The sequence below is a fragment of the Aotus nancymaae genome, unplaced genomic scaffold (assembly GCF_030222135.1).
Source record: "Aotus nancymaae isolate 86718 unplaced genomic scaffold, 86718_ANA_hifiasm-v0.15.2.pri h1tg000010l, whole genome shotgun sequence".
NCBI lineage: Eukaryota > Metazoa > Chordata > Mammalia > Primates > Aotidae > Aotus > Aotus nancymaae.
The window spans coordinates 33,371,720-33,385,741 of NW_026988421.1; the positions used below are offsets into that span (position 1 = coordinate 33,371,720).

Consider the following 14,022-nt stretch of genomic DNA (forward strand, 5'->3'; position numbering starts at 1 on the left):
GGACGGAGGGAGAGCAAACTCTCTGATGTCTCTTCTTAGAAGGATGCTAATCCCACCATGAGGGCCCCACCCTCATGACTGCATCTAATCCTAACAACGGTCCCATCTCCAAATACCATATATTGATGGGTAAGGCTTCATTATAGGAATTCAGGGGGGACACAGTTCAGTCCGCAGCATGCTCTTGCTGTCTGCATTAGCTTCCTATTGCTGCTGCAACTAACTGCCACAACTTAGTGGCTTAAAACAACTCAGATTTGTTATCTCATGTTTCTGGAGGTCAGAAGTCCACAGTGGGTGTCATAGGGCTAAAATCAAGATGTTGGCAGAGTTGTGCTCCTGGAGGCTCCAGGGGAGAACCTGTCCCTTTCCTTTTCCAGTTTCTAGAGGTGCCTGCATTCCTTGGCCTGTGACTGCATCACTGATTTCTGCTTCCCACATTTTCTCTGACTCTGACCCTCCTGCCTCTGTCTTTCCTTGTAGGGACACTTGGGCTTACACTGGGTTCACCTGGATTATCCAGGCTCATCTCCTTAAGATTCTTAACCTAATCACATCTGCAAATTTGTTTTTAACATGTGAGGTAACACATTCACAGGTTCTAGGGATCAGGACGTGGACATCTTTGGGGACAGCATTCTTGTTTGCCACGTTGTCTCTTCCCTTTGAAGGAGAGCAGTAACCCTCAGTGACGAAAGACACCCTGATCCCCTCCCTGCCTGGGGCCACAGAGGCATGCCCCCGCACACCACCCCAGCCCAGGAGCATCCCGGAGGCAGCTCCACTGGCTCTTCCAGTTGGTAGTTAGGCTCCTTGGCATTGAGTCCTCTCTTTTCCTCCAAAGGTCCTGGGTACTGATTATCTGTGGGGCTCTGAACAAGTTACCTAACCTCTCTGTGTCTATCTCCTCATCTGTAAAGAGTTTGGGGGGTGTTATGAAGATTAGGGGTGATTGTATGGAGCATTTAGTGCAGGTATGATTATGATCATCACCCAAACCATTGCAAGTGATAAAGTGGTGGGCGGACATGTCCCATCCTGCCCCATTGCTTGGATGCAGAGGACAATTTACTGTCCTAGAAGTTCTCACGAGTTGGTTTTGGCTGGGGGGTTGTTGGCTCCCAGTTCATCCTGGACTTGGCCTCGGCCTCGGCAGGAGGTCACAGGCTGGGCCCCGAAGCCTGCAGGTTGCCTCCCTGCTTGTTCTGACTCAGCGGGCCTGCCCTCAGTTCCAACGCCTGTCTTCTCTGCAGGGGACAGGGCTTCTTATTTATCTCTCCCTTGCATCTTGCCTTAGCGTACTCAGGATTTGGCAGGCAGCTTAGCCTGCTGCCTGAGAGCTTTACTCCTGAAGTCTCTCCTTTCTTTGGTTTATTGACTAAAAATGGGGTAGTGACTTCATATACTGGAAGAAAAATGGCTACAGCCTCTTTCTTTGAATGCATTTCCCAAGAATTGGCTTTAAATGTACAGTTCTTTATTAGATTAACTTGGTGTGAATATTAACATGAATTAGAACTTACCACCCTTAAATTCTTGATCTACAACAGAGCAAGATTTGAAGAAATAAACACCTGAATACAGTGCCTTACCTTTCTTACTTTTTCATCAATTCTTAACTGGAATGTATCTCCACTTAATCTAATCTTGTTTTTTTTTTTTGTTTTGTTTTGTTTTGTTTTGAGATAGAGTCTTGCTCTGTTGCCCAGGCTGGAGTGCAATGGTGCGATCTCGGCTCATTGCAACCTCCACCTCCTGGGTTGAAACAATTCTCCTGCCTCAGCCACCTGAGTAGCTGGGATGACAGGCGCCTGCCACCACACCCAGCTAATTTTTGTATTTTTAGTAGAGACAGGGTTTCACTGTGTTGGCCAGGCTGGTCTTGAACTCCTGACCTCAGGTTATCTGCCCGCCTTGGCCTCCCAAAATGCTGGGATTAGAGGCGTGAGCCACTACACCCAGGGTGTTTAATCTTAACTTTAACGTTGAGCCTCTAAGCATCAAAAGTCCTTCCTAGGACATGCACATAGTTTCATTACTTTGGGACTTCAGCTTATCTTGGCATTAGAAGTCTGTGGAGGCAGCAGAAGTTGTTGTGTGTAAATGAAGGGTTAATGTTCATATTCACAAAGACACTTTGGCATTCATTGATGTATCTGCAGCTCAGGTCACTCCACTCAAACCCAAACCCCGTCCCTCCTTTTTTCCCAGTTCTAAGCTGTCCTACCTCTCGTCAGTAGTGGCTTTTCTAAAATTTGTGATAAAAACACGTAAAGCTTACTGTCTTGACTCTTTTTAAGTGTGCAGTTCAGTAGTGTTAAATAAGTTCACATTCGTGTTAAACAGATCTCCAGAACTGTCATTTTGCAAAAGCGAAACTCTATACCCCTTCTAGAGTTCCTCCAGTCCCCTCTCCCCACAGCCTCAGGTAGGTACCATTCTATTTTCTGTGTCTATGAATTTGACTACTTTAGATACCTCCTATGAAGGGAACCATATGGCATTTGTCTTTTTGTGTCTGGCTTATTTCACTTAACATCATGGCCTCCAGGTTCATCCGTGCCGTAGCATGCATCAGAACTTCTTTATATTTTAAGGCTGGATCATATTCCATTATATGTATATCCCACATTTTGGTGATCCGTTCATCTGTGATGGACAGCTGGGTTACCGCTACCTCTTGGATATTGTGAATAGGGCTGCTATGAACATGGGTATACAAGTACCTCTTTGAGACTCTGCTTTCGATTCTTTTGGATATACACCCAGAGTGGAATGACTGGATCATATGGCAGTTCTAATTTTAATTTTTTGAGGAAGTGTCACACTGCTTTCCGTAGCAGCTGTACCATTTCACATTCCCGCCATCAGTGCATAAGGGTTCCAATTTCTCCACATCCTTGCCAACACTTGGTATTTTCTCTTATTTTTTAAATAGTAGACATCCTAATGAGGTGATAGATCCTCATCGTTTTTATTGCATCTCTCTAATGATTAGTGTGAACATTTTAGTTATGTTGAGCTCAACATGATTAGTTATGCTGGTCATCTGGATATCATCTTTGGAGAAATTTCTATTCAAGTCTTTTGCCTGCTCTTTAATTGGGTTGTTTGATTTTTTTGTTGTTAAGTTGCAGCAGTTCTTTATATATTCTAGATAGTAACCCCTTATCAGATATACGATTTGTAAATATTTTATCCCATTCCACAGGTTTCCTTTCCATTCTTTTGAACGTCCTTTCACAAACATGGTTTTAAGTTTGATGTAGTCTCATTTGTCTATTTTTGCTTTTGTTGCCTGTGTTTTTGGTGTCATATCCAAGAAAGCACTGCCAAGTCCAACGTCATGAAGCTTTCCCCTGATGTTTTCTTCTAGGAGTTTTATAGTTTTAGGTCTTACATTTAGGTCTTTGATCTATTTTGAATTAAATTTTGTATATGGTATACAAAAAAGATAATGTCCAACTTCATTCTTTCACATAGAGATATTCAGTTTTCCCAGCATCATTTGTTGAAGAGACTATCTTTTCCTCATTAAGTGACTTTGGCACCCTTGTCCACATATACATGTAAGGGTTTATTTTTGGGCTGTCTATTCTATTCTGTTGGTCTATTTGTTTGTCTTTATGCCAGTACCATATTGTTTTGATTACTGGAGCTTTGTAGTAAGTTTTGAAATCAGGGAGTGTGAGTCTTCCAACTTTGTTCTTTTTTAAGAAGAAAACTAGTTTGGCAGTGTTTGTTGTGAAAAGGGCCTATGACTTCAAGCTGAGGATGAGTCAAGAGGATGCTAAGAGGCCAAGCATGGTGTCTCATATCTGTAATCCCAGCACTTTGGGAAGCCCAGGTGGGAGGATTGCTTCAGTCTAGGAGTTAGAGACCAGCCAAGGACCAGAGACCAGTGAGACCCTTACTCTACAAAAACAAAAAAATTAGCTGGGTGTGGTGGTACACACCTGTAGTCCCAACTACTGGGAGGTCAGAGGGCTGAAGCAGGAGGATTGATTGAGCCCAGGAGTTTGAGGATGCCATGAACCATGAGCATGCCACTGCATTTCAACCTGCATGACTAGTGAGACCCTGTACAATACGATGCGATGCGATGCAATACAATGCAATATAATACCATACAGTGCACTCAGGTGGCTAAGAGAGTGAATGTAGTCTCAGTTTGAATTAATAGAGACAAGGTCTCCTCTCCAGGAAAGGGGACAGTCCTGTTCCAGTCTGTGCTGATTCAAGCACATCCGGAGAACAGTGTTCAGAACCAGGATCAGTTTTATCGCGTGTGCTTGTGGGGAGGTCTCTGAACATGCTTGGAGGAGGGCAGCTAATGCTGGGAGCCATCTGGAAACCATTTCATATGGGATAGAGTCAAGGGGCCTGGGGCTGTTTGGTGCAATGGAAAGAAAATGTAGAGGAACCCCAAGAGTAATTTTCAAATCTATGTGAAGGGCTGTCATGAGGACAAGGGAGCAGATTCGTTCCAGAAGCTGGGTCCGGGGGGTGGAAATGGATGTTGTTCTGCACGAGACAGGCTTCCTAGACACGAGCTGGCTGCTGAGGGGTGGGCTGCTGTGCTTGTCACCTCATTCCTGGAGGAGTTCTGGCGGGGGGGGGGCTGAATCCACATCAGGCAGGACTGCATGCTGGAGCTGTTGTGGGGAGCCAGGGCTTGATAACCTCAGGGTGCTTTTAGATGCAGAGCCTCCCACAAGGGAGGCACAGAAGACTTGGGAGCAGGGGAGAGGCTGATCCAAGCGGTGTTTCAGATGGTTAATCTGCTCACAGACACGCAACTGGCAGCTGGTGGGAGCCTGAAGTCCCAGAGCCTGAGCCTCAGTGTTGGAAGCCATCCCCTCCAGCAAAGTGGCTCCAGCGAGCTGTGTAGCAAAATATTTACCAGACCTCAGATTCTGGCCCACATTTCAGAGTCACATTTGGAACAATAAAAATCAACGCATCGCTTTGGAAATGATGTCTGATTCCTAAAAAGACACAGAAGGTTTATCCCTGGGCAAAGCCAGAGGTGCGGAGGAGCCCGCGCTCCCCTGGGCCGCCCCCACCCAGCCATCGCCCGCTGAGCAATGACTCATTTCCCCCTTTGAAGTCCACGCAGTTGTCTTCGGGGGCCCTGGTGTTTGTACCCCTCTGGTCCTTCAACAAAGGCCCTTCTGTCGGCCGATCTCGGAGGCCAAGCAGGGAAGGGTTAGAAAGGAAGGTATTGACTGAATACCAATAAGGAGGGGAAGTGTGTTTATGGAGAATGAGGGGCTCCAGGCAACTCGGGGGCCCACTCGTGCTGTGCAAACACAGCGGAGTATTCCCTTTGGCGGGTTTGTTTTACTAAAGGCTCTGGGGCCCAAGGAGGGCGGTGGGAGGGGAACAGGAGAGAGGGAGGAAATATTTCACAATTCGAAGTTGAAGCTTAGCCCCTTGTTTGGGAGGGGCCTGCCTGAGGGCTGCAGGGTAACAAAGAGGCAGTGTAGGCTGGTGACAGTTAGGGAAAAACACAGGGCAACTAATGGGGTAGTAATGGGTGGGGAGGTGACCTGGGAAAAGCTGGTACGAAGAACGCTGGCACATAAATTCTGGGGGGCGAGACACCCGCCTTGGCAGGGAGACAGGGGCCACTCTTTCACCCTCCCCAGGGCCAGAGCCAGAGATGTGCCCGCTCCCAGGGATGTGGCCAGGGTGAGGGATGGGGGGAAGAAGGAAAGACACGCTGGGGTTTCATCGCCCTGCAAGGCCCCTGGAAAGACAGAGAGGAAGAGGGAGCCTCCGGCTAAGTGCCAGAAATCAGCACAAAGCAGAGGCTTCCGTTCTGCTGCCTCCCCATTCATAGTGAGGGGCAACAGGCACTTTGCTGAGTCCCCGTGGTTGGGCCCCCAAGGGCACCCACCTTGTGAGAGGCTTTGCCAATTTCAGGAGTCCCCAGCTGTTAAGTGGGAGCCAAGGGCCCAGTGCCCTGTGTGCACATGGACGCTGCAGTGCCCGTTGTAGGGGACCGAAAGACAGGGTTTTCCTGTTCATGGAGGCCCTTGGAACTCTGCACGCCATTTCTAGGAGAATCCTTTAGACAAGTCAACTCTCAAAGCGGACAGTATTTATTACCTGGGGGCTTTTGGAGGAAGCCATTTAGCAGTTTGGATTTGGACTTTTATGACTTCCATGAGGTTCCCCCAACAACCACGGGTGTCCCGGAGAGTTCAGAACAGTGTGCTTGCTGATGGGGCTTTTGGTGCCCATCTGTCACAGAGCAACTGTTTTTTGATCAAGTTGATAATACTCTTTTCTTAGAAAACAAAACAGAAAAGCAAAGCCACTTTTTATGTATTTCCCTGTCTTTGTGTGTGCGACCAGCTCTCCTCTCCATAGTGCTTAGAAAACATTTAGGAAAGAAGAGAACAGGGATGCCCCATTTGATGGAGCACATTGAGAGCCCCTCTCTCCTCCAAGGCTCCTAGCCCCAGGAGTGTGCATCCTTAATGCGATTCCTAGTGGATATTTGCAAAGTAGCAGCTGGTCTTAGACTCCTGAGTACTTCCAGTTTCCCATGGTGAGTGTCCCTCCTGAAGGCGACTGAATTCTAGAGATGGCCCCCAACCTGCTGTCTTTCCAGGCTCACTCTCCCTGACTTGGCCGAGGGGACCCTGGGCTCTGCTTCCCTCTCTGGATACGTGGATGCATTCATTCACCTGACCAACTCATTACAAGCCTGCAGCGTGCAGTCATTTGTTGGGCACAGGGAATATCAGGATGGATTAGATATGGTCTTGGGCTTAGGCAGAGTGTTGACTGGTGGTGCTGCAGGTTGCTGATTCTCAAGTGGGTGATGTAAGCTGTGAGAATTTGATGCCTTGTTGGTAGCCTGGCTTTTTCTCTCCTGGTTCCCATCCGTGAAATGAAAAAAATTGGAATATAAAAGGAAACAAATAGTGAAGCATTGTATTTCACAGGCACAGATGTGCACACATCAATTATATAGCCGGTCCAGCATAATCACCCCCCTCATCTTCCTCTATCTCAGATATATTGAAATTTGGTCACCACACCTGGGTGTCTGAATGTCTTGTTCCTCTAAAGGCAACTAGAAAAAAACACACCAGTTTCCTACAAGTCACAACTCCATTTATAGGAAACAAAGGACAGGAAATCATTTTGGGCAGATCCTTCCAGTAGACTCAGAACTCGTGTATTGATGATTTTTTTTTTTTTTTTTTTTTTGAGACAGAGTCTTGCTCTGTCACCTAGAGTGCAGTGGCGTGATCTTGACCTCCGCCTCCTGGGTTCAAGCAATTTTCCTGCCTCAGCCTCCCGAGTAGCTGGGACTACAGGCACGCGCCACCATGCCCAGCTACTTTTTGTATTTTAGTAGGGACAGGGTTTCACCATGTTGGCCAGGATGGTCTCAGTCTCTTGACCTTGTGATCCACCTACCTTGGCCTCCCAAAGTGCTGGGATCACAGGTGTGAGCCACCATGCCTGGCCGTATTGATTTTTAATAGCATCTTTCCCAGCCAGCTGGACATGGCATGAGACCTCAGTCGTCCCTAGGGGAAGGCTGTGGACAACTAACTGGTCATTTGAACACTGACCACAGACCGTGGCGACTGTCCCCTGGCCTCCCTCCAAGAGTACATCCCTTGCTGATAAGCGCCATCTGTTGATGGTGGAGGTGAATGCAAGTGTCAGCTGTACATTGCTGAAGGCAAAGGTGATTGGAAGCCCTTAGGTGGAGAGGACAGTGTGTAGCTTCCATCTGGACTTCGTATGTTGCATTCTCTGATGCTACCCAAATACAACTGGCCACTGGTGTACTTGGTAGATTGGTTCCACAGTCAGCCTTTCAAAACCCGCATATATAAAATGTCAGCCCTTGGTATACGCGGGTTTCATAACCTGCAAATGCTGTATTTTCCATCTGCCTCTGGTTGAAAAAAATCCAATATAAGTGGACCCAGGCAGTTCAAACCCATGTTTTTCAAGGGTCAACTGTAATCTTAATTGGGAATCAGGCACAATAGGGAGGTTGAGTATAGACTCTGGAATCCAATAGCTCTGCTACTTACTGGCTAGGAGACCAGGTAAGTTGCTTAATCTTGTTTAGACTCAGTTTTCTTTGTGGAAAAAGGGCATAGTAAGAACCAATCTCAAATTATCGAGCACAGATTAAATGAGATGATGCTGGTAATGGGACCCAATGTGTGGTAAACCATCAAGAACATTAAGCAACCAGCCTGGGCAACATGATGAAACCCTGTCTCTACAGAAAATACAAAAATTAGCTGGGCATGGTGGGGCACGCCTGTAATCCCAGCTACTTGGGAGACTGAGTGGGGAGGATCACTTAAGCCTGGGTACGCTGAGGCTACAGTGAGCCAAGATTATGCCATTGCACTCCAGCCTGGGCAGAGAGAGAGAGAGAAAGAGAAAGAAAAAGAGAGACAGAGAAAGAGAGAGAGAGAGAGAGACAGAAAGAAAAGGAAAAGAAAAAGGGAGGGAAGGCGGGAAAGAAGGGAAACAGAAGGAAGGGAGGGAAGGAGGGAGGGAGAGAAAGAAACAGTAAGCTTGTATTTTTCTTGACAGTTAAGTCAGAGTCCCTCTAAGTAGAAAATGTGGGGAACAAAAGAAAACAATTACATTCCAGCATCTTGATCCTCATCCTGTACTTAGAATATGTTAGAGCAAAATTTTCCAGATGCGGTTTTCTGATTATTTGTAGATTATTACTTTTTTTCCCAAACAAAGAGAATCAGGCAACCAAATGTGGCTGAGATTCTGGAAATTTGGTCTGGATATCAAGCATGTGGAATTTGTTCTAGCAAGAGAGGAATGAGCCTCGAAGATTTCTCTCTCCAAAACGCTTCAGTTAATAGCTAACATTTCCTGACTGTATAAAGGATTTCCTTTATTATTTAGGAAGAGGAAAACATTATTTTTAAAGAAATAAAATGAAATAAAAAAATTTTTTTTTAAATGCTGATAAAAGGATTGCAGTTACATCCTCAAAGAGCTTCCTTTTTCTCTTATTTGACCTCACTGCAGCCCTGCTTGGTGTGAAGTGCAGGTTGGAGGGATGCTTGCTGGGTTTTCCAGCTCATTTAACTCCAAGAGCATCAGGCTTTGTTGAGGGTGAGACCTTGACAGTTATCTGTTTTGACTCTAACAGGGAGGACTTGTCCCTGTTCAATCTGTTCTGATCTCCTGTCTCTATTGTTAATATCAGCTCACATCCAGAAGGGACCTAGGTTGAGAGGTGTTCCTGGTGACCCGGCCACTGCCCCCAGGCACGTCTCATCCTGCCATGAGGACACAGCGTTGCCTCCTACACACCGACAGCGTGCCTTCAAGTCTTGCAGGCTCTGCAATTAGGAGCTTTGTTGGAAGGATCACTCATTTCTGCTCATTTCCCGGCTTTCAGGGAGGGTGCAGTCATGCTCATCAGTACTCTATAAAATGCCTGGCAGAGATGGTTTGTCTTTTATTTTCATGAAAGGAGATGGATTGTTTGTTTGTTTGTTTTGTGGGCGGGAGCCTGAGGATTTTTGTGTTTTAATTTGTTTTGTTTTTTGATGGAGGATTTCTAAAAGTAATGATATAAAAAGATTACTTTGACAAAATTTCCAAAATTATAATACCATATGGACATATTATTGGTGACCTCCTCATACTGTGGAGGCGGCCAGTGCAAGTGAGTGGCCTTGAAATATGTTTCCTTAGCTTCATGGTAAACCCACTTAAAAAAACAACTTTATTTTTTAATAACAGTTTTTGGTTCACAGCAACACCAAATGGAAGGTGCAGAGATTTCCCCTGCACGCCCCCCTCCCATGTGGACAGCCTCCCCAGCAGACTGGTGCACCTGCTACAATGGATGAAGGGACAAGTTGACATAGCATCATCCAAGGCCATAGTTGACATGAGCCTTCACTCTTGGTATTTGACTTTAGAATATGGTTTTATGAGTGTGTTGCCATTCTTTCTTTATCACCAATGCCAAGTGCAGATGCTGCCATCTCTGGTTAGCCAGCCCGAGTGCCCCATTCCAATGTTAAATTCTGTCATCACCCCCAAGGACCCCAGGAATCTAGGAGCCCACCCAGGGGTCCGGGGTGCTTTTCAACCACCAGCCCTTCTTGATCCCTCCCCAGGGCACAGTGTATCAGCTCCTGGGGTGTTTTATGGGGAAATGGTTTTAACAGAGGACCCACCCCCCAGCCTGGTCCCTGTCATTGTCCTTTTTGGAAATGGGACCATCCGTGGCTGTTTGAATCCCCTTCTGCAGCCCCTCCTCCACCTGGCCGAGCGGCCCCTCTGGGGAGAGACCGGAGCACAGCGTCCAGTGAGAGCTGCCTTGAGGGCTGGGGGCCGCCTGAGCTGTGGGTAGTCACTGCAGCCCCTGGTTTAGCTCTCCTCTCGCGGCCTCAGGCTGCCCTGCGGGAGGCTGCTTCCACTCCAGCTTCCTCACTACTCTGCTTGGGCTCCAGTTCCCGGGACACTGAGCTTGCCCCACTTACCCTTGCTGATTCCATGTTTTTGAGGATTTCTGCTTGTTGCTCTCTACCTCCCAAAGGAGTGCTGTTCTGTTGCCCTGGCTCATCGGGTCTGCTGTTATCTTGAAGGGGCCTCCCTTCTAGGGAAGAGGGTAGAATTGCATGTCCCTTCCTTCCTCTCTCAGTGAGATGCCGGTGGAGTTGCGCAGTGAGTGGATATTGGGCCTAAGTATTTTAGAACCTTGTTAACTGGCTGACCTGTTACATACAGATGAAGATGCAGGCACACAGTCAGGGGATGGGGAAGGGAGCATGCGCTGCTCGCTCCCCACCTGCTTCACGGTGCCTGCTGTGTGCCGTTCATGAAGCCCATGCCTTCGAGTCTGCAGGCACCGGGCTTTCCCCATGCTGGGCCCGTTGGCCTCTCTCTGGCTTTTCCTAAGTCAGATCTTTAATTTTTCATCTGTAACGCACTCAACAAATATTTATGTTTCTGCCTCATACTGGTCTCTGGGGGTATCATGGTGGGAAAAAGGCTGTGGTCTCTGCTTTTCAGAGCTGGTGGGTCCTGTTGGGGATGGGAGTCGATGTGAGCTACAGAAGAGACTCCTCGTTGGTGACTTGCCCAGGTCGCATAGTGAGTGATGAGTGACTAGGAGAGAGGTTCATCCAAGGCCTGCCTGATGACAAAGCCTGTGTCCTTGCCTCTCCTCCAAAACTACATGATCAAACTGGGACGTTGGCCCAAAAAAGTCAAAGGGGAAAAAGAATGTCACTTCCACAGGTGAAAGGTGACAATGGGAGTCTCCCAAACAGAAGTCTGAACACCTTGAATCAGCTCTCGGGGAACAAAGTCCAGATTTGGCTGGAGTGGAGGGATGCCTGCCGAGGGAGAGGAGGACCAGGGATGGGCTCAGAGAGGCTTTTGTCCCAGGAAGAGGCACTTACAGCACCCAGGTGGGAGAGATCTGCAGCTCGTGCTTAGGATGGGCAGGTGGGCTCGGAGGCCCCCACCCTCAGGCTTGGTCTGCTCTGCTCCTACCCAGGGGCGCAGAGAGAATAGGCTGCCCTTTCCCAAACTGTGTGTGCTTTTCCCAGGGGCCATTGTTCCTGGTTGCCAGGAAACCGGGGCCTTCAGGTGTCACCCGGGAGACTGGGGCCTGGGTATTTGGGTTTAGGTCAGGCACAATAACGCCTGCAGAATGAGATGGCGTCCCCAAGACCTCCTCAGTCATTTGTCACGCAACTGTGGCTGTGACTGTAGGGACACAGGGGCTGTGGGAGGAGGTGGGTGGCACAGGATGGGGCGAGCTAATGATCCCCCACCCAGAGCAGAGCAAACACACCTCTTTGGGGAGAGGAAGTGAGGCTGCCCCAGCCTCTTGAGATGGCAGAAGGCCTGCGAGGGACCTGACCAAGGTTCAAGGCTGCCTGCTGGGAGGTGGGGGCTTGCCAGCTCTCAGGCCTGATAGCACCCAAGGGAACAAGCTGCAGCTTAAGGGGGTGTCTACTCTGTGGCCAGATAGCCCAGCGGCACAGTCATAGCAGAGAAACAATCAAAAATCCAATACAGCAAGGGTAGAAGGCTTCCAGAAATGATGGCAAATCAGAGTGACCCAGTGGACAAGGTGGTGGGGGCACAGGACCTGGGGGTGGCACCAGCGTGAGTTTTCAGCAGGCCCATGAAACATCCAGATCCTTCCCTCCCCAAACCCTCAGTACAAATTCTCATGAAAGTAATTCCAAGCAAATAGGAGATTGGTGATATGTAATTATATGTAATCTACTTGCAAAATAGTCCTTGTTTCACTTTTATTAAAAAAATTTAAATTGTGGTTAAATATGCATAATATAAAATTTACCATCATAATGACTTTTTTTTTTTTGGAGACAGAATCTCACTCTGTCACCAGGCTGGAGTGCAGTAGTGCCATCTCAGCTCACTGCAACCTCTACCTCCCAGGTTCAAGCAGTTCTCCTGCCTCTGTCTCCTGAGTAGCTGGGACTGCAGGTGTACTCCACCACACCTGGATAATTTTTGTGTTTTTGGTGGAAATGGGGTTTCACCTTGTTGGTCAGGCTTGAACTCCTGCCCTTGTGATCCACCCACCTTGGCCTCCCAAAGTGCTGGGATTACAGGCGTGAGCCACCACGCCTGGCCCCATTATAGTGATTTTTAAGTGTACAGTTCAGTAATGTCAAGTTCGCATCGCTGTGGAACCGATCTCCAGAACATTTTCTCTTTATAAAACTGAAGCTCTATAGCCATTAAACGACAACTCCCATTGCTTCCTCCTGCCAGTCCCTGGCAGCCACCATTCTACCTTCTGTCTCTATAAGTTTTACAGCTCCTAGGACCTCATAGAAGTGGAATCATACAGTGTTTGTCTTAAAAACAATTTTTTTTAAGTATTAGAGATGGGGTCTCCCTATGTTGCCCAGGCTGGTTTCACACTCCTGGACTCAAGCCATCTTCCCACCTTGGCCTCCCAAAGGCTGGGATTACAAGTGTGAGCCATCCCGCCTGGCCCAGTGTTTGTCTTTTTATGACTGGCTTATTTCACTTAGCATCATGTCCTCAAGGCTCATCCCTGTTGTAACATGTGTCAGAATTTCCTTTTTTTTTTTTTTTGAGATGGAGTGTCTCTCTGTAGCCCAGGCTGGAGTGCAGTGGCACAATCTCAGCTTACTGCAACCTCCTCCTCCTGGGTCCAGATTCAAGCAATTATCCTACCTCAGCCTCCCAAGTAGCTGGAATTACAGGCATGAGCCACCATGCCCAGCTAATTTTTGTATTTTTTAGTAGAGATGGGGTTTCACCATGTTGGCCAGTCTGGTCTTGAACTCCTGACCTCGTGATCCCCCCGCCTCAGCCTCCGAAAGTGCTGGGATTACAGGCATGAGCCACCGTGCCCAGCTCCCCCTTTTTTTTAAGCTGAATATTTCATTGTCTGTACACATTTTGTTCATCCCTTCATCTGTGGATGGACACTTTGATGGCTCCCACTCTCTGGTTTTTGTGATAAAGCTGCCATGAGCATGCATCTCCCCGATTTCCAGGCTCACCTGAATTTTCTTTATGACCTGGAGATATCAGCTGGAGACTGTTTTCATCTAAGCCTCAGGAGGGCCTGCCCTGCACGTGGGGCTACTAGTGATCCATTTCATCCCCTCCAAAGAGGCTTATCCTCAGCTATTCCCTTCTGCCTGACAACGTAGCTGTAGCTAGAGCTGTGCTCCCTCTTGTGCAGAAGGTCTCCATCCAGGTAAGGAAGGGATGGGCTAGGAGCCAGGAGTGCTGGCCCTGTGGGCCCTGGAGATTGAGGCAGGTCCACAAGGCATAGCATCTTAAGAGGCGTAGGAAGCTCCAGTATCCTGGCAGATGTGCGGGGGGCCTAGTGGTAACTGGACCCTCTGAAGGTGGGAGAATACACAGTGAAAATTGAGGGTGAGTGAGCCCTGGAAATGCGGTGCTGGGCCCTTGGCATTTTAGATTCTGTTGGGTCATAATTTGGGGTTTAGGGAT

The 14,022-nt window shown here is 48.0% G+C and overlaps 1 protein-coding gene across 1 annotated transcript in view; it reads left to right on the plus strand.

The window, feature by feature from the left end:
- SLIT1 (slit guidance ligand 1) overlaps nucleotides 1-14,022 on the plus strand; it is a 192,587-nt gene that overhangs the window by 42,865 nt on the left and 135,700 nt on the right. The gene's annotated exons all lie outside the window — the stretch shown is intronic.